Source organism: Euprymna scolopes, chromosome 2 (assembly GCF_053919585.1).
Source record: "Euprymna scolopes isolate OS-2025 chromosome 2, ASM5391958v1, whole genome shotgun sequence".
NCBI classification, from domain to species: Eukaryota; Metazoa; Mollusca; class Cephalopoda; order Sepiida; family Sepiolidae; genus Euprymna; species Euprymna scolopes.
The window spans coordinates 143,616,477-143,641,672 of record NC_136483.1 but is presented as its reverse complement, the minus strand read 5'-3'; the positions used below and the strand labels follow the sequence as shown (position 1 = coordinate 143,641,672).

At 35.4% G+C, this 25,196-nt stretch overlaps 1 protein-coding gene across 2 annotated transcripts in view; it reads left to right on the top strand.

Moving 5' to 3' along the window:
• Window positions 1-25,196, top strand: part of LOC145296964 (uncharacterized) — a 176,846-nt gene that overhangs the window by 1,594 nt on the left and 150,056 nt on the right. The window lies entirely within an intron of this gene.

Genomic DNA, 25,196 nt, shown 5'->3' with positions numbered 1-25,196 from the left:
CTTTTGATGAGTTTACTGTACACATAGATCCGTAAAAGTTGTCAATATATATATATATATATATATATATATATATATATATATAACAAATAAATGTTATCGAAGGCAAGATAAGTTACTTTTCTACCTAACTGGATATATTTTTTTAGTGTTTTTATTTAATGTAACATGTTCATCAGCTCGAAAAATATACAATGTTTGCCGATGTATTTGAAAATTGCAAATGGCGGGGCATGGGGCTGGGGCGGTGGGGCAGTCTGGTAAACACGGTATGTTTGGGAAAGCGAGTTAAAACTAAAAAAATACACAAAATACTGTTAAAAACACCGAATATTATGGAAACCTATGTCCTGGTAACATATATTGAGCGAGTTTCTAACAATATTTTTGTTAGTTTTTTTTAGTTTTAACTCATTTTCCCAAGCTTACAGTGTTTACCAGAGAGTGCTCCAGCTCCACTGACTGCTCCAGTGCTCCACTCCACCATTTGCAATTTTCAAATATATCGGTAAAGAGTAAAGACTGTTTTTCGAGCTGAATAAACATGTTACATTAAATAAAAACACTAAAAAATTATCCAGTTAGGTAGAAAAGTAACTTATTTTGCCTTTGATAACATTTATTTGTTATATATTTGTTTTTTGACAACTTTTTCGAATCTATGCATAGTAATACAAACCCATATAATTATTTAAATGTTTGTCTTTAAACTTTTTAATTGATGAAATTGAGCTTTAATGGTCCATAGAAGTTGAATGGTCCTGAAACAAAATGACGAAATCACAATGGACAGAAAAATGAACATCAGATAGGCAGTGAGAGATTTATTTCGTGTTGCCACCAAACTTAGGGTTGAAGAATTCTTTTTTTTTTTTTTTTTTTTTTTTTTTCAGATTTTTTTTTATTACCTTTTAACACGTTAAAAGTCAGTTTATAGACTACGAGAACCTTAAAGCTCAAATTAGCGCGCGCAGACATATATGCGATGGTTGTTCCAAAAGTAAAAACTATTTTTTTTAACTAAAAGTTTAAAGTTAAAAAGCTACGAAGACAGGAGTGGTATCATTAAAACGAGCGACCTTTGTGTTCCATAATTTTTTTCTAGATAGTCACTACCATTCTTAATGCACTTTTGTCGCGTCGCATCGCATGCACCTCTGCTTCTGACGCACGTCCACGTCAGGGGCTATTTTCTAAGTTTTATACCGTCAATATCTGCAACATAGATGAAATTTTCAGGTCATGAATGCATAAGTTCAGTTATCATAACTATGCAATTTGCAATCCTTTCTGATCCGTTCGGGCAGAATTAAAAAAAAAAAAATAGGAGGTACTACTTTTGGAACTTATTTATTTTTTGTATTTTTGATTAACTTTTTTATCACTAACCCTAAGTATGAGTGACTGCCATTCAGATTAAAGTTAGGTTTTGAATTACGAACAAATGTCTTGAAAAATAATCTCTTGTTGAAAAGAATGTTTTGAATTTTGATATTTTCATTTGAACCATTTGTTAATGTTCAACATCACAAAATCAAGCTTTGTGAAAGCTTTCTTGCAGGAATTTAAAAGTTTGCCTCCCACCCCACCCCGGGAACCCAAAATCAGACATTCGTCAAAACTTGTAAACGTTTAGGACTTAAAACAGTTGCTTGTTTTCCCACGTGTAGGAAAACTAAAACGAAACAATTCCTAATCTCTTTCTCACATTTTTCTGAAAGATAATCGGGTATTAGCACACATTAGCGCACGTGCACCAACCAAATTAAACAAAGAAAAGGCCGGCATGCATTTTAGGTTGTATCAATAGTTTTTAACGCTTTCATCACTAAAAGAGACGGGTTAGAATATGACACTGTCAAACGGCTACAATTGTTTGAAGCCAAATTTGTAAGGAAAAAGGGCCAATTTGCGGGAATTTTATACAATCAGTCTCTCGTTGATAGGTTTTTTTTTTTTTTTTTTTTTTTTTTTTTTTAACTTGTTGGGTTTCTACTTGTCTGGAGTGATTCTATAAAATTGCCGCAAAAAGAAAGTTAAAGGGGAGAATAGATAAACTTTAGAGCGGGGGCCACATTCGCATATAAATTTAAGCACTGCACTTGCACTAGTAGTGTCAGAAGCCGCCATTACAAACTAGTGAATAAACATCTGATTATATAGACTCTCTCTGTTTCGAAGCTTATAATCAATATGAAAATGTAATTTCAACCCCCTAATTTTTTTTTTTTTCAATAAAATAAGCAAAGACCAAATTTTAAAATCATGAAAGGTTTAATCGAAAAGAATACAATTTTTTTTCATCAGTTATCTTTAAAAAAGATTTCACGAAATTCAACTTCATCCAAATCTAATAAATACATATAAATGCCAAAAAATCACTTGCTTATAAAAAATACTAAGCAATGGGTGGTTCCATTCTTCATTTATAAGAATTGTCCATATTTATATCTCATATTCCATGTATTTTTTTTAAATAAAAGGATTTTTTAAAGCAAGTGTCCCAGAAAACCCCATTTTTGCGACTCGTTATCTGCTATTAGCCAAAACGGTGTTGCTTCGATTTTTCAACTTGTCTTGTCAAATACGGATGCCTCAAAGGGACAGAAATAATTATTTCCAAAACGGTTGGTTGTCTTCCCTTTGCTTTCTGACATGTAACTTATCTCCCCTTTGTAATTAATGACATATTTGAAGTTGATCCATATGGGTTACCGTGATGTGTAAATATGGTCATATTTCACTCATCAGTTTTCGTCGATTAAACGAGAACCACTCGACAATTTTTTTTTTCTCTCTTAGAAATACATGAGTTTTTGATTTAATATATTTTATTACTTCTTTATGGAGTGAATTTTTTTTTTTTTAAGTATCTAAAAAAAACATTGAATGAAATAGAAAAAATTGTAATTGAACGAAATTTTCTGGGCAATATAACAAGATTATAAGGTTTCACTTAAAAAAAAAAATCAACGTGGTTTAAAAAAAGACTTTACATGTAAATTTGCAAGTAACTGTTCTTTTTTTTTGTTTGTTTTAAATTAGCTTATTTTATTTATTGATCTTTTCTCTTCAATTTGTGATATAAATTTGAGGTGAGAAAATTCTTTTCATTTTAGTAGACATTTCAAAATGGGGGGGGGGTGAATTAAAAAAAAAAAAACTTGTCTAAAATGTTGTATTCGGTTTATTGGAAAGAGCATAAAATTTCACATTGAACCTGAAAATATCGTAAAAATTGAACCAATAGAAAAATTTTGATAGATTTTTGAATTGAAAAAATTGAAAAAAATTTAACTCGTAAAATTCAATTGATTTCATTACGTAAACAAAATGGCTGCATGAACGCGTGCAGGCACTTTGTAAACACTGTTTTTTAAAAAATAAAAAAAATAATATTTCTATTTTTTTTAAACAACTTTAATAGTTTATTTTGGAAGTATATTCCGTAAAGAAAATAAACAAGTGGGTTGTTTATTTTCTTTACGGAATAGAGAAATTACGAGTTTTTTATATTTTATTCGCAGTTTTGTGTTAGGGGTGTCAAATTCCCAAAAAATTCTGACACACCTACTAGTTGTGCACTTATTGATCCACGCTATTTTTTAAAAATAGTATTTAAGTTTTATGATATTTGTTTTTATTAAATTGTAAGGTTAAAGTGCAGAAAGATACAAAACAAGAATGGCTTTCTAAATAATATTGTTATTATTTCAGCACAGATCAATGATTATTCCCGTTGTCGTATTACCATGCTTATAACATGTAAGAAATTTAATTCTCACAAACTCAATACTCCCTGGCAGAGGGAAAATAAATCCACAAATTACAAAAGCCATACTTTCAAACTCCAAATTTATTCAATAATAACAGCAAAGAAAAGTCATTGGTCCTGGTACAGTCCATTGCAAAACGGTGGGGAAGTTTTGCCTCCCTAAACAGGTAGCCAGTAGTTAAACTCCTTTTGATCGAGTGGTAGTTCAAATTTTCCTCAAAAGGATTCATGATAATCATGGTGTTCTCGGCAAGAATGTTGGCACCTATAATTAGGCATAAAGCGAGTCGCTTGGGACTCTAATTGAATTGAGATAAGTTCCAATAGTTAGTAAATATAAACATGAAGAAAAGTGCAAAGGATGCCATCCTGTACTTAGGATATCTTTGGGAATATAAAGGTGTTTCTGCTTGTAGAGATGCAAGTCCTTTATTCACCAACAGTTTGGTGAAATAACGTGAAGAAATAGTGGCAGCTCCATTCCTGATAAGGCTTTTCCTGGGAGCCCCTCTTGTGAGTCCTTTTCCTGCCGAGAGATTCACGTAGACTGAAAAATAAAAGCATGATACAAAAAAGGGCGCCGAGCAATTCACTTGACTCATTCAAACCAACCAATCATGGACCGTCTACTAGAACTGTGTATAGGTGGCTTAAACAAGAAACATGGCGTCTGTAAATGAAATTTCTCAAACAGAATTATCGACAAATAAAAAGACATTTTCGGTTTGCCGTTTAATTGTACAGATATCCTCAAACGATATAATGACTATAAGGGACTCTGAAGGTCGACACCTGTATGTTGCTTAATGTAAACAGAATCTGCTTACATTGATGAAACAGACAAAATTGGTATATTAGAAATGTTTAACAAATTTTAAATGGGTAAAATATAATCACGTGTTTATTGAAAATGTAATCATGTGATTAAAATTTAATTTAACCTCGTTGTTTAACAAATAAAAAAAAAAAGAAATAATGCAAGATGAAGTTTTAAAATGATTAAAAGTGCCTTATTTTATAATTTAAAATTAAAAACATTGAACAATAAAAATAAAATTTTGGGCTCTTATGTATTTTGGGTATTGTGCTGAAATAATGTCATTCTTAAAGACATTCTTAACATGGGGAGGGTGTTTTGTATCTATTCTGTGCTTCCATCTTACAATTTAATAATAATAAAGATATTGTGAAACTTGAATTTCACCTGGAAAAAAACCCTAAAAATAGCACGGTACCAAAAATGCATAAGCACATAACTTTGGTTTAATCTTACAGTAGATATTGTTCTCGGATACATATGATGGCAGATGGTACTGTGAGAAATTCCATAACCAATGCCATTTTGTTTGCCCGCCTAACATGACTTGCTAGACGATCTTTGATTGGTTCAATTTGAATGCGCCAGTTTGGCATCACATGTGCGTTATTTTTCAGTTTGACAAATGAACACGGGACAGTAAAGACTCAAACAGCGGTGCTCTGTTATAGAGTGCCAAGATTTTACCTTCATTGGACCCCATGCAGTGGGTGGACGAAGGACATTTCTCTAAATACAGAGACAGCATAATTGCTGAACTTATTTTACCCAATGAGGATATTCTACAGTGTTCGGCTTGATATATTTGATTATGGGAAATTATTCCCGTTTCTTCCAGAGACCACGAGGTCCCAAAATATGCCATATTGGGTGACAACATTCACGCCGTGTTCACCATGTACAACATGGACATCCTTCTAAGGAAACCCCGAACTAACATTCCCACAGAGGAATCATAACCAACGGCTCCATTGCAATGGATAGCAAATTCAGCCACTGTTTTTGCAAGGACTTACCGTGATGTAGCAGAATTAGCAGTAACCAAAATGAGAAATAGAGCTTACCTCGGATACGTCTGTTTTGGGTTGAGCGAAAGAGAGAGTTCCAAGATGGTGTCCATGGGCTTTTATTAGCGTTTACCCAATGTGATTATCGTTGAATCACGTCTGCTCTCGCACGATTATGCAAATATGTCGTTCCCGGCCGCTATAAAGGCAGGACACTGGAAAGGAGAGGAGGCGTTCTGCAGATTGTGTGTAGGTGATTCTGGCGAGTAGATTGTGCTTGTTATGACCCACATGTCTGCGAGAAGCAAGTTTTTGTTCCGTCTGTTTTTAGTTGTAATTTTTTTTTGTTTTGCCTACTACATTTTTGTTTCAAGCTATTTCGGCCCGACTATGGCGAAGGTGCAGATAAGCAGCGATATTATCAAGCCGTTCTCTGGCGAGGGAGACGTAGCGTGGCTGAAAAAAGTGAGACTTGTCGCACAACTTCAGCAGGTGGATGATGTAGCGAGTCTGCTACCTTTATATCTGGAAGGTGATGCACTGGCCCTCTACATGGAAATGGAGGAGGACGATCAAAGAGAAATAGACCGAATTGAGGCCCGATTAAAGGAGGCATTTACCGACGACGCGTTTGCAGCATACAGAAAAATAACTATGGTTAGATGGGCTGGCGAACGTGTGGATGTTTACGCCAACAAAATCAGGCAGTTGGTTGGATTGGCCGGATTCACAGGAGATGGCTTAGAGAGACTCACAAAATTGACTTTCGTCACTGGGTTCCCTGACGCTATCTCAATTGCTCTTCAACAGGTGCCGAACATCAAAGTCATGACCATGGGGGAGCTAATGTCGAGAGCAAGAATTTTGACGACAACTGGGGAACACAATCAGGACTTGGTTGCGGCCACACGCTCACCCAACAACCACAGGGCCCAGAATATTCCTGTTAGTGTGACCTGTTTCAAGTGCAATATGAAAGGCCACTTTGCAAAGGACTGTTGAAAACGTGGAACACTGTGTTACCGTTGCGGTGAGAGTGGACACTGGGCTCAAAATTGCTTGGGAAATGAGCACGGTGAGGACGCATAAGCGCCAGTCTCCTTCCCTACCAAGATGCGAGCACGACGCTCCCGGTGATAAGCATCCAGGTTGACGGGACGCGATGTTTGGCGCTTATTGATACAGGATGCTCTAGGACTATTTTACATGCAAACCGGTGTCGGTCTTGGAGAAGAACGAACGTAGATGTCAAAACGATTGGTGGAATGTCCCATGTATGCTGCGGTGTTGGAGCGGTCTGTGTCCACTGACGAAGGTGTGTCTGCCAGAATCGATGTGTTGGTGGTGCGTGGCAAACCGCTGGGGTTTGACTTACTGCTAGGGATCGACGCCATAAAAGCTCTAGGCGGTGTTGTCAACCCTACAGGATCAGTGCGGCTGGGCGACAGGAAAAATATTAAATGCACAGCCATTTCTATTAATGAACCAGATTTCACCGCCACCTTTGATCATCAAAACCGAACGTGGACTGCATCGTGGAAGTGGTCTGAGGATCACCCCCCCCCCCCTGAAAGACTACACAATCGAGTGTCAGAATACTCAGTGCCAGCGGAAATCCGTGAAGAATACACGCAGGAGCTCCGCACCTGGATAGATAATGGTTGGCTCGTGCCGTACTCAGAGGATAAATTGGGACCTCCCAAAGGCCTAATTCCCCTGATGGCTGTGATGCAGCAGATCAAAGCCAAAGTGCGCCCGGTAATGGACTACCGGGAGCTAAATCATTACGTAGACGCATTTACGGCCAACGCAGATGTTTGTGCGGCTAAGCTGCGCAAATGGAGACAAAAAGGTGCTAACGTGTCTCTACTGGACCTCAGGAGAGCATACCTACAAGTCCGGGTCCATGAGACACTGTGGCCATACCAGACTGTGGAAATCGATGGGAAAAAATATTGCCTGACCCGTCTGGGGTTCGGTTTGAATGTGGCTCCCCTGATCATGAGAGCAATTGTCAGCGAAGTACTGTCTCAGGAAGAAGTTGTAAGCCATGCAGCATCTGCTTATATTGATGACATTTTTGTCAACGAGGACGTGGTGCCCACGACCCATGTAAGAGAACACCTAGCGCAGTTTGGGTTGGAGTGCAAGAACCCGGAGCGGTTGAAGGACGGTGCATGGGTGCTGGGATTGGCGGTCTGGATGGAACACAGTGAACTACTGTGGAAGCGAGGAAATACAATTCCAGAAGCTCCCAGCATTGTTACGCGACGGACAATGTTTTCCCTGTGTGGTCGACTTGTCGGGCACTTTCCGGTGTGCGGTTGGCTTCGTGTGGCTTGTGGAATACTTAGAAGGAGAGTAAGTTCGGTAACGAAGGGCTGGGGCGATGAAGCAAGGGACTCCGTACTGCATCGTATGATATTCGAAACCTTGGAATCTGTGCAGCGGAACGATCCAGTCTGGGGAAATTGGTGTGTGGATGGCAAAGAGCTGAATGTATGGGTCGATGACGCGAAAAAATAACTAAACCATTTACTGACAATTTCTCAGTATCTTGACTTTGATAACATTTATTTGTTAAAAATATTTGTAAAAGTGAGAAATTATCAGTAAATGGTGGAGTTATTTTTTTGTTTTTTACCCATCCGCAAATGCTATTAAAAAATAAGTCGATAAAAGTCGTCATTTAAAAAGAAATTAAAAAACAAATGTCTGTAAAAGTGAGACATTATTAATAAATGTTTAGTAACTTTTTTCTTTTATTATCATAAACAGTAAAACTTTGTTTCAAAATAAATGTGACAAATAATCGTTTAGTTACTACGACAACGTCAGTAAAAAAAAAAATGTTGCATGCGCCAGGAAGGGAGCAACGCTTGTCTTTTATGCTGGTCGCCATGGAACTCAACGCCCGAATAGTACCGAATTTTAATTTCATTTGTTTTATTTATTTATTTTATTTTTTTATTTATTTTTTTTTTTTTTTAGCCTTTCATTCTTAATTTTTCAGATTCTGTTTGTCTGCTGGCGGACGTTGGGAATCTGAGCCTTACCTTATAAATTCCACAATTTTAACTTTTTGAAATTTTTTCTTGTTAATATCATCCAATAGAGACGTATGTATTAAATAATTAAAAAAAAAATACTTTTTAAAATCATTTTTATGACTTTTCACGGCTTGTTCAGTTTTCTATTATAACGTTGTAGTAAATTAAACACGAACTTAAGGTCCATTTTTTTTTTTACTCTAAAATAACCGAACGTAACTCAGCGTTCACTCGGAACGTGTTTCTTTTATTAAAGTGTTAGTGAACGCTGAGTTACGTCCGGTTATTTTAGAGTAAAAAAAATAAAAAATGATTTTAAAAAGTATTTTTTTTAATTATCTGATACAAGTCTCTATTGGATGATATTAACAAGAAAAAAGTTTAAAAAAAAAAAAAAAAAAAAAGGTGGAATTTATATGGTAAGGTTTAAGGCTCAACGTCCGCCTGTGACGCCTTGCCTGTCTGCTTTTCTTAATTCGCATTTTATAAAAGTAATATTAAAAAAGACGCAAATATTTGGAATCTAATCAATATAGCTCGGTCAATATTTTCAATATGACGAAGAAAGCCAAAAAGTAGAAACCACCAAATAAATGTAAACAAAATTAAAAAGAAACACACACACACACACACACACACACACACACACACACACACACAGACCTTTTTTGGCACTTTCTTCTGACAAATTTGACTTCCCAAAAAATTGTTATCTGGCGGTGTCATATTCTAACCTGTCCCTTTTTGTAATGAAAGGGTTAGAGATAATACAACCTAAAATGCATGCTTGCCGAAAAGGACTTTGTTTATTTCCTAAAACCATGCATGATACACGGTGGTGTTGAAATTAAATTATCTTGAATTTAGTAATTTGAAAAAAAAATAGAATCCGAGGCATTTTTAACAAGAGCCAACTAAACAAAAAGAGTGAAAAAATAAACAAGTGTTACTAAAGGCAAATTACTCTTTTAAATAGATAAGTTTCTTTTTCAATGTTTTTATTTTGTTCAAGCTGTGGCTGGGGTATCCTACCGGATGCCAGACATTCAATAGGTGTGTCAGAAACTGACCTTACGAATGCGTGAAAAAAATATTGAATAATTCGACCCCCTGTCTTTCCAAGCTTATAACTACTCGAAAAATGTAATTCAAACTCTAATTTTTTATTTTTCAATTAAAGGAGCAAGAACCAATTTAAAAACAAATAACAAGTTTAATAGCAAATTATGCAATATTTTTTTTTTAATCGGTTTTCTTTAAAAGATTTGAAGAAAATAAACGAAATTTAACTTGGGTCGATTTATAAAAAATCGATATAAATTAAAAAAAAACAAAAAAAACACTTACCTTTAAAAATTACTAATCAATATGTAGTTGCATTCTTCATTGTTAAGAATTTATCCATATTTATATTTTAAAATCCATTTATTTTTTAAATAAAAGAATTTTTTAAACGCCTATTTGAAAAACCCGCCATGATGCAAACATTTTACGTTTTTATTTAAAACCGGAAATAGTTTTTCTATTTTATTTTTTTTTTATTGTTTTGAATTTTATGGGTAGACGTAAAAACCACACGTTCACGTTAACCGTCTATCTTTGCGCGTAAAGAAATTTGTGCCTCCATACCTGAAAACTAGTCACATTTTATTTCTAATTTTTTGCCTTAAAAAAAAAAAAAGTTCAATAAATATATATATTTTTCCTTTTCTCAAAAATTACACGAGTTTTTAATTTAGTATATTTAATTTCCACTTTATGGAGTGAATTTTTTTTTTTTTTTTTTTTTTAATATCTAAAAAAAAAAAACCATTGAATGGAATAGAAATAATTTTCGTAATAAAACGAAACTTTCTGTACAATATAACGTTTCATTTAAAAAAACGATGTTTTTAAAAAAGGTTTTAAGCTTCGGACTTTACAGGTAAATTTCTAAAAAAAACACTTTTTTGTTTTTAAATTTGAATATATTATTTATTGATCTTTTATCTTCAATTTGTGATATATAAAACTTTGGTGAGTAAATTATTTACTTTTTAATAGACATTTCAAAATGGGCGGCGTGAATTAAAAAAAAAAAATTTTTTAAATAAAAAAAAACGTTTGTCTAAAATATATTTTCTGTTTATTGGAAAGAGCATAAAATTTCACATTGACCCTGAAAATATCCTAAAAATTGAATCGATAGAAAAAATTTTGATAGATTTTTAAAGTTTAAAAATTGAAAAATATTTAACTTGTAAAATTCAATTGATTTCATTACGTAAAAAAAAAATGGCTGCATGGACGCTGGCCGGCACTTTGTAAACCCTGTTTTTTTTTAAAATAAAATCTTTCTATTACTTTTTATACAACTTTTAATAGTTTATTTTTGAAGTCTAATCCATAAAGAAAATAAACAACCCACTTGTAAAAGAGAAATTACGAGTTTTTTTATATTTTATTCGCAGTTTCGTGTTAGGGGTGTCAAAAATTCCCCCAAAATTCTGATACACCTAGGCATTCACCTTTTCTTATACATTCCAACAGAGATCTTTTCAAGATTTTAACCGTTCCTTTAAGTATAATTGTTTATATCTCTCCTGCACTTGGTTCACCTGGTATATTTGCCAGGTGGTTTTTTAACTTTTTTTTTCAAGAGTCCGGTTGCTCTTATAATTCCTGGAATGATGGAGATCTTAAGATTCCAGTTTCTTTTCATATCGTATATAAGTATTTTGTTATTTCGCTATCTTTTCCCTTTCAACTCTGTTTAACCCAGCATCGTTGGGAACATTAACTTCTACCAAGGTTGCTTCTTTCTCCTTCTTGTCCCATATTATTGTCTGATTTAACAGCTTCACTGCCTAGGTATGTAGCTGTAGGAATTGCGTAGTCATAGTGGATGGTGTATGACTTATTTCCAACTGTTCTTTCTGATAAACATGTTCTCAATATTTGTTGCTGCATTTGATATTCAACTTTTGTATAGATGGTCCAATGTAGATATTTTACACACACCCTTGTGTCACATTGTATAATAGCCGTTACCCAGAAGAAGCTTACAGCTGGATGCCAAGTGGCTCACACTCTCTACTTCTGTGTGGCAGAATCTGCACTTGCTGTCATTGCTGAGACCACTCATCTACTTAAAAACATTAGTTATCAAGCTTTGATCTTGCGCATCAGTATAGTTTTGGATGAATTAATTCAAAAAATACTTGGCATGCTGTTGGGTGGCTCATTCTTCCAGTTTTTTGCTATGGAAGGTCTTGGTGTATTTTTATTTTTTATTTATTTATTTATTTTATTTTTTGACTCTGTGCGTGTGTTGGGACAATTAAATGGAATTGGGAATTAAAAAAATTAACTTTTTGGGGAATTAGTATTAGAATCAGAAAAATTTGTGCCTATTTTCCGATGCCCAAAACTATTCTTTTTATCGTTTTTATTTTTGTTTTTCGTTTAAAACTTTTCGTGTTAATGATAAATATTTATTGCCTTTTAAACTACCAAGAAAACTAAAATCTATAAGTAATAATTGTATTCTTACATTTGTGAAAATATATACACATTTCACATGGATATTTACTGTAATCCAACCCCTTTCTCCAACAAAAACAACTCTATATTTAGAAATTTAAACAGAATCGGAATCGGGAATTCATGACCGAATCTGTAATTGTATCAGAATCGGGGGGAAAAATATTGGAATCGTCCCATCACTAGTTTTAACATATTTTGAATGCATTTTTGATTCAAGAAAGTTGTCTTCTGACAGCTGATTAGATAAAGCTTCAGCATCTTCCCGCTGCTTATGTAACCTGCCAGCAGATGTCTTGCATTGTTGCAGCTACAAAGACTGACACTTTGGTTGCCACATCACTACTACAACTGCAACTTTAAAGATACGATCAACTGGTTTTGTTGATGAAATGAACTGTGGAAAAAAACAGGTTGAAGAACATCCTGCACTGTTACATTATTATTGAAAATATTCGGTTGAAATGAAAAGGAAATGGAGAGACTGGTAGAACTTGTGGGGACATACTCAGAAGACATTGGGATGGAGTTTGGGATTAGTAAATGCGTGGTGCTGGTGATGAAAAGAGGAGTAAAGGTTCATTCGAATGGAATAGTGGTGCCAAATGGAGAAATCATGAAAGAAATAGAAGATACAGGATATAAGTATTTAGGAGTGTTGGAGGGTGTAGGCATTATGAACAGAGAAATGAAGAAGAAAGTCAGGAAGGAGTATCTTAGAGTGAAACTAATTGCAAAGTCGAAACTGTATGGAGGAAACCTAATGAAAGCAGTGAATGCATGGACAGTCAGTGTTTTGAAATATAGTGCGGAAATTTTAGAATGGTCTGACAAGGATTTGCATGCCATGGATATCAAAACAAGAAAAGTTTTAGCAATGTTTGATTATATTTCATATTCGAAGTAGCGTAGCAAGGCTGTATCAAGAGGAAAGATGGTGGGAGAGGATTGAAAAGTGTAAAAGATTGTGTTAGAACCGAGGAGATGTCGTTGAAGCAGCATGTAGTTAGAAGTGAGGAGTGGATGCTTAAGGTTGTGGCCAATGAAGTGGAGGTATGTGAGACCAAGGCTGATTATGTGAAACGCATGGATAGAGAAAGGGCAGAGGACCTGGCTAGGAAGAAAATGCATGGAAAGTTCTTCTAGGATATAGCAGAAGTGGCTGATGAAAGATCGTAGCAATGGCTTAGAGCTGGGTATCTGGCTAAGAGTACTGAAGCTTTTGTTTGTGCAGCACAAGAGCAGGCATTAGGAACACGATTGTTGAAAAAAGTAGTTCTAGGAGAGGAAGTTGCTGCAGAATGCTGGATTTATGGTCAGACCTCCGTCAATTGTGCACCTTGCAGCAGGGTGTAGTGGACTGGCCCAGAGAGAGTACCGCAAAAGACATGATCACATGGGACTCCGGATATATTGGGAGGTGTGTAAGAGGGTTGGGGGTGAAGTGTGCTGAAAAATGGTTTGAGGAGGTGCCTGATGAAGTGAGAACAAGTGAGGATGGCAAGGTAGAGGTATAGTGGGACAAAAGTGTCATAACGACCAAGCAATTGGAACATAATCATCCGGATTTGGTCGTCATTGACAAGGTCTAAAAAAACTGGCAGATTATAGATTTTTTAGTACCCTGGGACAGGAATGTTAGAGAGAATGAGAATTGAAGCAATTATGCTCCATTGGCCTTGGAGATAAGGCATATACACGGGGTTAAAACACAAATAATCCCGGTCATAGTTGGTACACTAGGAGTAGTATCAAGTCGTCTGGAAGGACAATTGAAAAAACTACAAATCCTCGATGTTTTAGGCGGCCTTTAGACCTCTGCTATTGTAGGTACCACCAACATCCTTCAGAAAACCCTTGATCTTTGAAGCTCCTGGTTTGAAGCCGGGATTAAGGGAAATCCTCTGGAAATGAATCCCATCCCTTTCCAGAGAGACGTTCATAAGCGAAATCAGAATTATTATTATTAATGTACTTATCCAGTGTGTAGGTGAAGAAATTTATTTTTAGCTAGGAAACACACCTTAAGTTCCAACAAAAATCTCGATAAAAATACAGGTTCTCGTCACCTCAGTCAGTTGGTGTCAGAAAGCGTAGTCGATCCAATGGAGGGGCGATTCGGCGTCAAATTAACCCTTGGCGTTATAGTCAAAATATTTTTATATGTTTAAAATGAAATCAGTAAATTAAGAGATTTATAAAAATTATTAAAAAATAAAAATTTAATTTGATAATAAAAATAGCTATGTTTATTTAAAACTCAATAGAAAACCAAACCACATTCGTCAACGAGATTATATTTTCATATTGTTTTTTTTCTTAATTAAAATTTAAAAAGCAAATATTTTAAAGTTTTTAATCTTGAAAACGTTAATTATAAAATTAGTCAAAATGAGTTTTACAAAAATATGTTTTTTTCCTTAAAAAAAAAGTTAACCTAAGCATTAAACACTTCAGACCGTGTTTCACGACACAAAAATAGACAACACTCGGTCGTCAGCAACAAGATTATATTTTCATATTGTTTTTCTTAATTAGAAAAGAAAAACGGTGCTTATGCATTTATGTTACCGTGTTAGTTTTAAATAGAATTTTCAAGTTGAATTTTCACGATATCTTTTTTATTAAATTGTTAGAAAGTACAGAATAGTTACAAAAATCCTCCCCTCTCCTGTTAAGAATGGCTTTCTAAATAATGACTAGTGGTACCTGTGGAAATTCCACAGTGGGCTCTTTCATGTGTAAATATTGATGTTGGCATTTTTGTGGATGTTCAGTGTAAATGGATACACCCTGATATTATTGTAGTTCTTTTGTTAAAACTGCAAAAGTATATATCTAAGCTAGCAGAGACGCTCGGCATAGCATGGTCGTAAAACATGCTTAAATATGATATTTAAATTTATGCAGATTTCGTATATATTACTATAAGAGTCAATTTTCGATCCATTCTTATATATTCTAAACCTGTGATTTCAAAAATAAAAAAAAATATATCCATATGGCTTTGGTGCATCAGCTTGAACTGAAACCAAAACTTATGATGGAAAAAAAATGTATGTATGTATATGTAACTTGAGTTCTTACAGCTATAATCGAAACTGAAACCAAAACTGAAGAATTCTTGGTAAAATTATGTATTACAAGAAATGGAAAGGCATAACAATTAAACAGACACTCAGAAGAAAAAAAAATAAATGTGATACAGAAAAGAACACACACGCTATCGTATTAATATAAAGATTAAAACATTTTATGTACCAAAAAGTTTTTCATGAAACTATTTTAGTTAAAACAATGTTGTAATAAAACTAATTTATTTAGAAAAAGGAACTGTCATTTAATATATATATATATATATATATATATATATATATATATATATTCTTTTGTGCGGGGTGTTTGCTCAGTTGGTAGTGTTTGCCTTGCATTCAAGAGGCTTGGGTTTTGAATCCTGAGTTCGGATTTGTCTAACTGATGAGGGCGAAACTCGAGTCTTGGACTTCCGGTTCATTGACTGTCATGGTTCTTGTGGGCTGCGACGTTGTTTGGCTGTGGAATTTATTATATGTATTAGATTTAATGTTTTTATAAAAATATTTTATGTACAAACCCAGTTTCGTGTGGCTAAGTTCGAGGTTTCATAACATATGCATCTGAGCTTTGTTTACATATTAGAGCAATTAGTAGTAGTAGGAATAATATTTTTAATCAACGAAGACATCAGCGTCTCTCTCTCTCTCTCTGTCTCTCTCTCTTTTGAAAAAAAACAAATAAATGCTCAATTTTTGTCCCCGCCGCCCGAGAATGTTGTGTTATCATTTTTTTTATTACGGAATAACTTAAAATCAATTATTTCTTAACAACGTTTGAAAGATAAAACTCTAAATTTTATAGGATTAAAAACACATATAGCGGTGAGAACATGATATTCGAATGTTGTCTTGAGCCTTGGTAAATGTGTATTCCGGAATTAAATCTCAACCATACAAATTTGCTGGAAAGCGTGACACACAAAAGAACACACACGCTATCGTATTAATATATACATATTGTTTCAACACGGTAACATAAGTGCAGAACTTAAAAATATTTTTTGAGTTTTTAATCCTTAAAAAAGTAACTACAAAATAATTAACCAAAAAAGACTTTTGCAAAAACATGATTTTCTTAAAAACACTTGGTGATATACGTTCATATTGTCGGCTTAAATTTTTTTTTTTTTTTTTTATATAAAATTTTTATGAAAATGTGACTGGCGTGGTCGACGCCAAACTGTCCCTTCGCCAAATCGGCTGCCATCGATACGGTGACGCTGAATCGGCCACGCCGAAACGCCCCATTTCCCAGAAAGTGCATTATGTCTATAAAACTCTTGCCTTAACTAAAAGAAATGATTTTTAAAGAAAATCGATCGTATTTCCGGCTATGTAGCTTTGAAAATCTGGCCAGAGATAAGTTATATTAAAAGTAAATTTTTTAAAGCCATCCAACACATGCCCGCATGTAAAACGGACGTTAAACCAAATATGATAATGATGGTAGTTTATGATAATCGACTTAAATAAATCTTCGACTAGTTTCACCTGCGCTACAAAGCTGATTTTTTTTTTTACGTAATCACCGAACCACTAACTGCTTTCGGGTTTTATAAGTGGATTAATATTCCCACCAAGGACATTTTTATTGTCTCTGCTCTGAATTGTGGCTACACACAGGTGCTTTTTATGTACTTTTGCATTTAAAATCTTATTATTTTAAGGAAACGTATAAAAAGCTTTCTCAGGCATGATTTCAATTTCCACGCGTGTCTATTGTTTTATTTTATTTCCTATTCATACACAAAAAAAAAAAAAAATAGAATGCATTGTTGTCTGTCTCCGTGTATAAATAATGCCAACCTAAACTTGAACCTGATATTTATTGTGAGAGTGCGGATATAATGTCTATCTTTGAATGCATTGTTTGCAGAGTAGATGAAGTTGTCATGTGATATTTTGAAACCTACGATTGAGTATGTGTTTATATTGTATTGTTTGGAACTACTATTCCCATCTTGGATGTGGTTCTCAATGTTTTGGCTGCTGTAACCCCCGGCCTTCTTCAGGTGTATCTTGTCAGACTTACAACTCTATGCGGAATTCTGAACTGATCCTTTTATTTAATCCAGAGTAGATTGTTTTTGTACCGTCAGCCATGACCGGGTAGAAGTCTTAATTATATTTTTAATTAGTATAGCCTGTAATGAGGATGTAAACATGCGCTAGATGACTGCATGTTTACAGAGTTGCATAGTTGTAATGCATGTTTACAGAGTTGCATAGTTGTAATGCATGTTTACAGAGTTGCATAGTTGCAATGCATGTTTACAGAGTTGCGTAGTTGCAATGCATGTTTACAGAGTTGCGTAGTTGCAATGCATGTTTACAGAGTTGCGTAGTTGCAATGCATGTTTACAGAGTTGCGTAGTTGCAATGCATGTTTACAGAGTTGCGTAGTTGCAATGCATGTTTACAGAGTTGCGTAGTTGCAATGCATGTTTACAGAGTTGCGTAGTTGCAATGCATGTTTACAGAGTTGCGTAGTTGAACTGCATGTTTACACAGTTGCGTAGTTGCAATGCATGTTTACAGAGTTGCGTAGTTGCAATGCATGTTTACAGAGTTGCGTAGTTGCAATGCATGTTTACAGAGTTGCGTAGTTGCAATGCATGTTTACAGAGTTGCGTAGTTGCAATGCATGTTTACAGAGTTGCGTAGTTGCAATGCATGTTTACAGAGTTGCGTAGTTGCAATGCATGTTTACAGAGTTGCGTAGTTGCAATGCATGTTTACAGAGTTGCGTAGTTGCAATGCATGTTTACAGAGTTGCGTAGTTGCAATGCATGTTTACAGAGTTGCGTAGTTGCAATGCATGTTTACAGAGTTGCGTAGTTGCAATGCATGTTTACAGAGTTGCGTAGTTGCAATGCATGTTTACAGAGTTGCGTAGTTGCAATGCATGTTTACAGAGTTGCGTAGTTGCAATGCATGTTTACAGAGTTGCGTAGTTGCAATGCATGTTTACAGAGTTGCGTAGTTGCAATGCATGTTTACAGAGTTGCGTAGTTGCAATGCATGTTTACAGAGTTGCGTAGTTGCAATGCATGTTTACAGAGTTGCGTAGTTGCAATGCATGTTTACAGAGTTGCGTAGTTGCAATGCATGTTTACAGAGTTGCGTAGTTGCAATGCATGTTTACAGAGTTGCGTAGTTGCAATGCATGTTTACAGAGTTGCGTAGTTGCAATGCATGTTTACAGAGTTGCGTAGTTGCAATGCATGTTTACAGAGTTGCGTAGTTGCAATGCATGTTTACAGAGTTGCGTAGTTGCAATGCATGTTTACAGAGTTGCGTAGTTGCAATGCATGTTTACAGAGTTGCGTAGTTGCAATGCATGTTTACAGAGTTGCGTAGTTGCAATGCATGTTTACAGAGTTGCGTAGTTGCAATGCATGTTTACAGAGTTGCGTAGTTGCAATGCATGTTTACAGAGTTGCGTAGTTGCAATGCATGTTTACAGAGTTGCGTAGTTGCAATGCATGTTTACAGAGTTGCGTAGTTGCAATGCATGTTTACAGAGTTGCGTAGTTGCAATGCATGTTTACAGAGTTGCGTAGTTGCAATGCATGTTTACAGAGTTGCGTAGTTGCAATGCATGTTTACAGAGTTGCGTAGTTGCAATGCATGTTTACAGAGTTGCGTAGTTGCAATGCATGTTTACAGAGTTGCGTAGTTGCAATGCATGTTTACAGAGTTGCGTAGTTGCAATGCATGTTTACAGAGTTGCGTAGTTGCAATGCATGTTTACAGAGTTGCGTAGTTGCAATGCATGTTTACAGAGTTGCATAGTTGCAATGCATGTAAATAACACCGTTTATTGCTTACCAACTTACCTGTGTCCCAGTATTGCCTTGGATAGTATATTAATGAGGTGCAATTTAAAGAAAAAAAAAAATTCCAAACTGAAATAAACACTAAATTAAAAAAAAATTTAAAAAAATACTTCTGAGGACACTTTTAGGTGGAGATGTATTTGATGAAATATTTCAGAACTTGATAATACTTTATTTTCTGAGAACACCTATATCTTGCCATTTTTTTTTTAATATATAAAATACAAGTATTTTAATAGTGGATGCTCTGACGAACTACAAGCCCTCGTACCCCCTCGACAAAAGTACACCCGACAAACCCGACAAGCAGCAAAGTCCCACCCCTACACAGTTGAGATCCCTAGATGTAAGAAAGCCTTTTACTCTAATAGCTTCTTTCCCAGAACTGCAGAACTTTGGAATTCTCTTCCGGTTTCCTGCTTCCCCAACTGTGCTGACATGCAGAAGTTCAAGTGTAATGTAAACACATCTTGCTACTAAACTCCCTACATAGTACGCCTGCAACTTAGGTCCCTGATAGTAGCCCCCTACATCAAAGTGGCAACGTGCCTTGTTTTATGTTATTCTGAAAACTAGAAAAAAGGTTATATAGATTTTAAAGCATTTGACTCATGTTAGAACAGAATTGGTAATTGTATCAAAATCAGAAAAAAAATATTGGAATTACCCCATCACTACTTGCAATATAATAGAATTTGTAAATTGTGTTTATAGGAATCCCAGAAAAATCAGAATCCTCAAGGCATATATATGGTCGATTCTCCTCTGCAAATGTTGAACTCTAACAAAGGTTACTAAAAGTCGTTTGGAAGCAGTGGAGATATGGATTATAAGGAGAATTCTAAAGAATTCTTCTAGTGAAGTTGTGTACTTCTAAATACCATCCACATCAGTTCTTTAGACATATAATGCAGGCAGACGGGATGGAAAAATATTTAATGTTAAGAAAAATCGTCGGCAAGAAAGCAGGGGAAGACAGAAAACCAAGTTCACGGGTGATCTCAACAAAATCACGAGATGTACAACCATAGACTGAATGTAGAAGGCACTGGAGAGCCGCAATTATTGATGTCTGTGAAAACAGACCTGATACATAAAGTTTATAGGGAAAAAAAAATCAGATCATTAAAGACTTTAAAACCCAAAATGAATGCACTAAATCCTGATGCATAAAGAAATACTTTTCTTTTTTTTTTTTTTAATATTGAATCACTTTCAATAATCACTTTATTGACCCCCCTCCCCCCCAAAAAAACAAAGAACAAACTTGCATAAGAAAAATAGGGCAATAAAATTACAAATGGATAACATAAAATTTTAATTTATATCAATTATAAACTGTTGAAAAAATTCTTATGCAGATTAGGTAATCAAACATGTGCTAGAAGTTTAAGATATACCTGAAGGTCAGGGGTTACATTAACCGAAACGCTGTGTGAATAATACTCTAGATGAAAACAATAGTCTGAATAATAATCCAAAAGTGAAATTTCATTAAAGTTTTTCCTTTATTTTTCAAACATTGAGTTTGTAAAGAAATGAAAAACATGAATTGTTCTCTCCCCAATTGACCGTGGATCGGTTGAGCCGGCTCTACCTATTGAGTTGACCGCAACTCGAATTGAGGCTGACCACACATGACAATCTAATGCTGCTGTAGCCATGAGTGTGAGTCATTCATGATTCCAGAAATCTAGATCGTAGAGATGAGAGCCCAGAATCGGACCTGCCTCTTGCTTCACTGTCATCATCCAAGACTTCATCTGTCTGCCACAATGTTTCTTGAATCACAAATTCAAACACAAACAACGTGGAAGTTTCTATAATGTATCGCCATTAATAAGTAAACTCCCTTTAAAAGAACATAATTTAATTTTAGCCACAGGTTAACTCCCTCACACCATAGAAAACACCTACTATAATAATTAATAAATATAATCGGTCAATAAATTAAATAACAAAAATACACTCGTTTCAATTCAGTTACACATCCATATTTGAATTATAACGGATATATTTGTTCTAAAAAGAATATGAATTGCATCATATCTTTTAAAATATATTAACGGCCGTATGATGTTGTATTAAAAAAATGTTTACTCTCTTTTATAACGTAATGCCCTCCCCTTTGAATTTCCAACGATTTTTTTTCGTTTCTGAAACGGAACAAGGTCATACATTTCATAACATCAAAAATATATTTTCAAATATTTGTACTGCTGTTCTGTTTTTTTTTTAATTTCATTCATCCAGAGGAAGTCTCACAATAAAGATGAAACGTTGATGAACACATAACTTGTTTTTTTTTTTTTATCTCTATCTCGTCTCGTCGGAATACTATGTCCATTATTCTTGTCATATACACACACACACACACGTTTTTTGTTGTTTTTTTTTTTTTTTTTTACAAAGGCATCACCACATTATCAAGGCCCAGAGGCCACTCAAGGATAAGGGTTAAAGAGTGTACAGTAGAAATTGGTCAATATAGTAATCATTAGTAATGAAAATTTGGCAAATTTAATAACCTATATGGAACGGCCCATCAAGAACTTATTTACTTTAGACTTGAACACAACCATATTGTAGTCAGCCGGAAAGCAGGAAAACAGAAGACAATTCCACAGGCGTGCAGTTCTAAGAAAGAAGCTTTGTTCATGGAATCTACGTTTAGGTTTAGGCACAGATAAAGAGTGGGGGAAATTATTGATAGTATTTACAGCTAGACGAGTGTTTCTTGTGAAAGTTTGGCGAGGGGGGACCATAGATTGAAGCTCAGTTGAACACTTTCCATGAAAATAACGATACATCAGAGACAAACTCGCAACATCTCTTCTGTGAGATAGAGGTTGCAAGGAGGAGAAAAGGACATCTCCTACGAGGCTACGAAGTCTATTTTGAACTCTATCAAGGCAGGACAAGTCCTTTCTAGCAGCTCCTGCCCAGATGTGGCAACAGTATTCCATCCTTGGACGTACATGGCTCTTATATAGATAGAGAATAGCATCAGCAGTGAGATATCTACTGGATCGATAGAAAGATCCCACCATTTTTCCAGCGGCCTTGGCAACAGATTTGATATACGTGTTCCATTTAAGATCAGGAGTAATGGTCAAGCCCAGAAGCTTGTCAAAACTTGAGGCCTCCTGAAGACGAGAGCCATTCATTTCAATTGATGAAAAATGTGGATTAGAATGTTGATGATGTAAAGAGAGAAGCTTGGTTTTAGATGCATTAAAAGTAACCAGCCACTCCTTTCCCCATTGTACTACGTGCTCAAGATCAGAGGAGAGAGAATTGGAGAGAACTTGGTCGTTTACTGTCTTAGATGTGGTACCATAAATGGTAGTGTCGTCAGCATAAATGTCTACAAATGATGTAAGGATATGATTTGGAAGATCATTAATGTAGATCAGGAAAAGAGTTGGACCTAGGATGGATCCCTGAGGGACACCGGCATTAATACTGTGAGCTTCTGATTTTTGCCCCTCAACTACTACTCTTATGAACCTATCAGAAAGAAATGATTTAATAATTGAGAAGACTTTTCCAGCTATACCATAGCTAGCGATCTTATGAAGTAAACCTTTATGCCATACCCTATCAAAGGCTTTAGATATGTCAAGAGCAATTGCCCTAGAAAGATTGCCACCGTCGAGAGATTTGCTAATCCTATGCGATATAACTGTAAGCACATCTGCTGTAGATCTAGCAGAACGGAAACCATATTGAGTGTCACTAAGAAGGTTATTTTTGTTGAGATGTTTATTACTTCTGTATTTAACACAGATTCTAGCAACTTACTCATGACGCACAGGAGACTTATTGGCCTGTACTGAGAGGGGGATGAGCGATCACCTGAATTCTTAAATACAGGGCATACTGATGAGATTTTCCAGGGAGATGGGAAACTATTCTCCTTAAGACAACGTTTAAACAGTTTTGTAAGTATGGGCGCTAGTTCAGGTTGAAGTTTTTTGAGTACTATAATTGGAATACCATCAGGGCCAGTTGCTTTACTCGAATCAAGGTTTTTGATTAGCTTCGCAACATCACGTACAGATATACGTATATCACATAGCGTGTTTTCTGATACAGGAGGAAATATTGGGGGTTGGCGGTCTTGGTCGCAAAGGGTAGAATTAGCTGCAAAGTTCTTGACAAAGAGTTTGGCTTTGTCTGATGCTGATGAGATTACCTCAGGTCCATTGATAATAGTTGGGATGGAGCACACAATTACTTAGCTGGCTCTGTTCTCTTCTTTTGAAGAATAGTTGACTTCGAAGATATTTTCTTACATTTCGAGATGTTTAAGCGCTACCTTTTCTGCTGAAAAAGTTTTCTTGACTAATAAAAATTAAGACATGTGACAAGTTATATTTAATTTTATTTAAATTTTTATTTTACTTCGCAATATTGAAGAGATTTACTTCTTTTTAACATATAATAATGGAAAAGTGAATGAGTAGACATAGAATAGTTGAGATATTCAGTTCAGTGGAAGTCTGAATAAAAAAAACTACATACTTTCAAAACTTAGTAGGTGATGCCCTTTTCTTTTCCCTGCAATCTCTTTCCCACAGAAGAGACGTTGCTAACCTGTCAGTGCTCTATCGCGTTATTTTCATGGCAAGTGCTTGTCTGAGCTCCAATCTATGATCTCCCCTTGCCAGACTTTCACAAAAAAAACCACTCGACTAACTACAACCACTATCAACAATTTTTCCCACTCTCTTTTCTGTGCCTAAATTTGAACGCAGATTCCATGAACAAAACTTCTTTTCTAGAACTGCCTGCATATTCCATTGGCCTGCTTCCTGGCCGATTTCAATATGGTAGCCTTCAAGTCCAACGTAAACAAGTTGTTGTTGAGCCGTTCCTTTTAAATAATCCAAATTTTAACCAATCTACACTATTAACGATTACTAAACTACCACCTTACATTCATTAATCTTTATCCTCTTCAAGCCTTGATAAGTGGTGACTCCCTTGTTAAAAAAAAAAGAAAAAGTGATAGGTTAGTTTTAAATTCAATTTCTAAAAGCAAGCCAACGCGTGCCATCATGTACAACGAACTTTACATTGATAATGATAATATATATGCAATGGCGATGTGGGAGGAGTAAAAAATCGTTAACAAAAAAATAATAAAAAAAGGTATGGGAGTGTGTTAGGGTGGGAGAAAAGATGTGATGTGGGTAGTGAAAGGTAGTGGGCGTTAGCTGATGGCTTCTCTTACGCTAAGACTTGTAAGAGCGTATGCGTCGCTTTGTCACGCTAACACTTGCAGTAGCATTTTTTTGCTAAATGTGCAAATTCAATTATGACGCCTCATTGTAAAAGCGTCCACCAATTTCTATAAGCGGATCTGATACTTAGTAGGTCAGTTATACATACATTTGAAATAGCATTTTTATTGCCAAACGTGCTGATTCAATAGACACTTCTTATATTAGACTAACAGGACTACCCGGCGTTACCAGGTGCAAAAGTGTAACCTATTACTATTAAAACTTCTATCTATCTAACCTCCTCCCCCTGTCCTTATCTTCTCCCTTCTGTCCTTCCCCTCCCCCCTTCCTTCTTTTCTGCCCCCCCCTTTTTCTACACAGGAATCACAACTTATCAAGGCCCAGAGGCCACTAGAGGATAAGAGTTAATGGGTATACATTAGTCAATGTGATTACAGCGTAGTAAGCATAAGTAGTAGAAATTTTGTAAATTGGATTACTTAGGGGGACGGTTCATCTAGAACTTGTTTATGTTGGACTTGAAGACAATCAGATTGTAGTCAGCTGGAAAGCAAGCAATTGGAAGAGTTCCACAGGCGTGCAGTTCTAAGAAAGAAGTAATGTTCATGGAATTTACATTTAGGTTTAGGCACAGATAAAGAGTGTGGGGAATTATTGATAGTGGTTTTGGCTAGACGAGTGTTTTTCGTGAAAGTTTGGCGTGGGGTGGGTACCATAGATTGATGCTCAGCTGAGCATTTGCCATGAAAATAATGATAAAGCAAACTCGCAAAATCTCTTCTGTGGGAAAGAGGTTGCAGGGAAGAGCATCCCCCACTAAGCTACAAAGTTTATTTTGA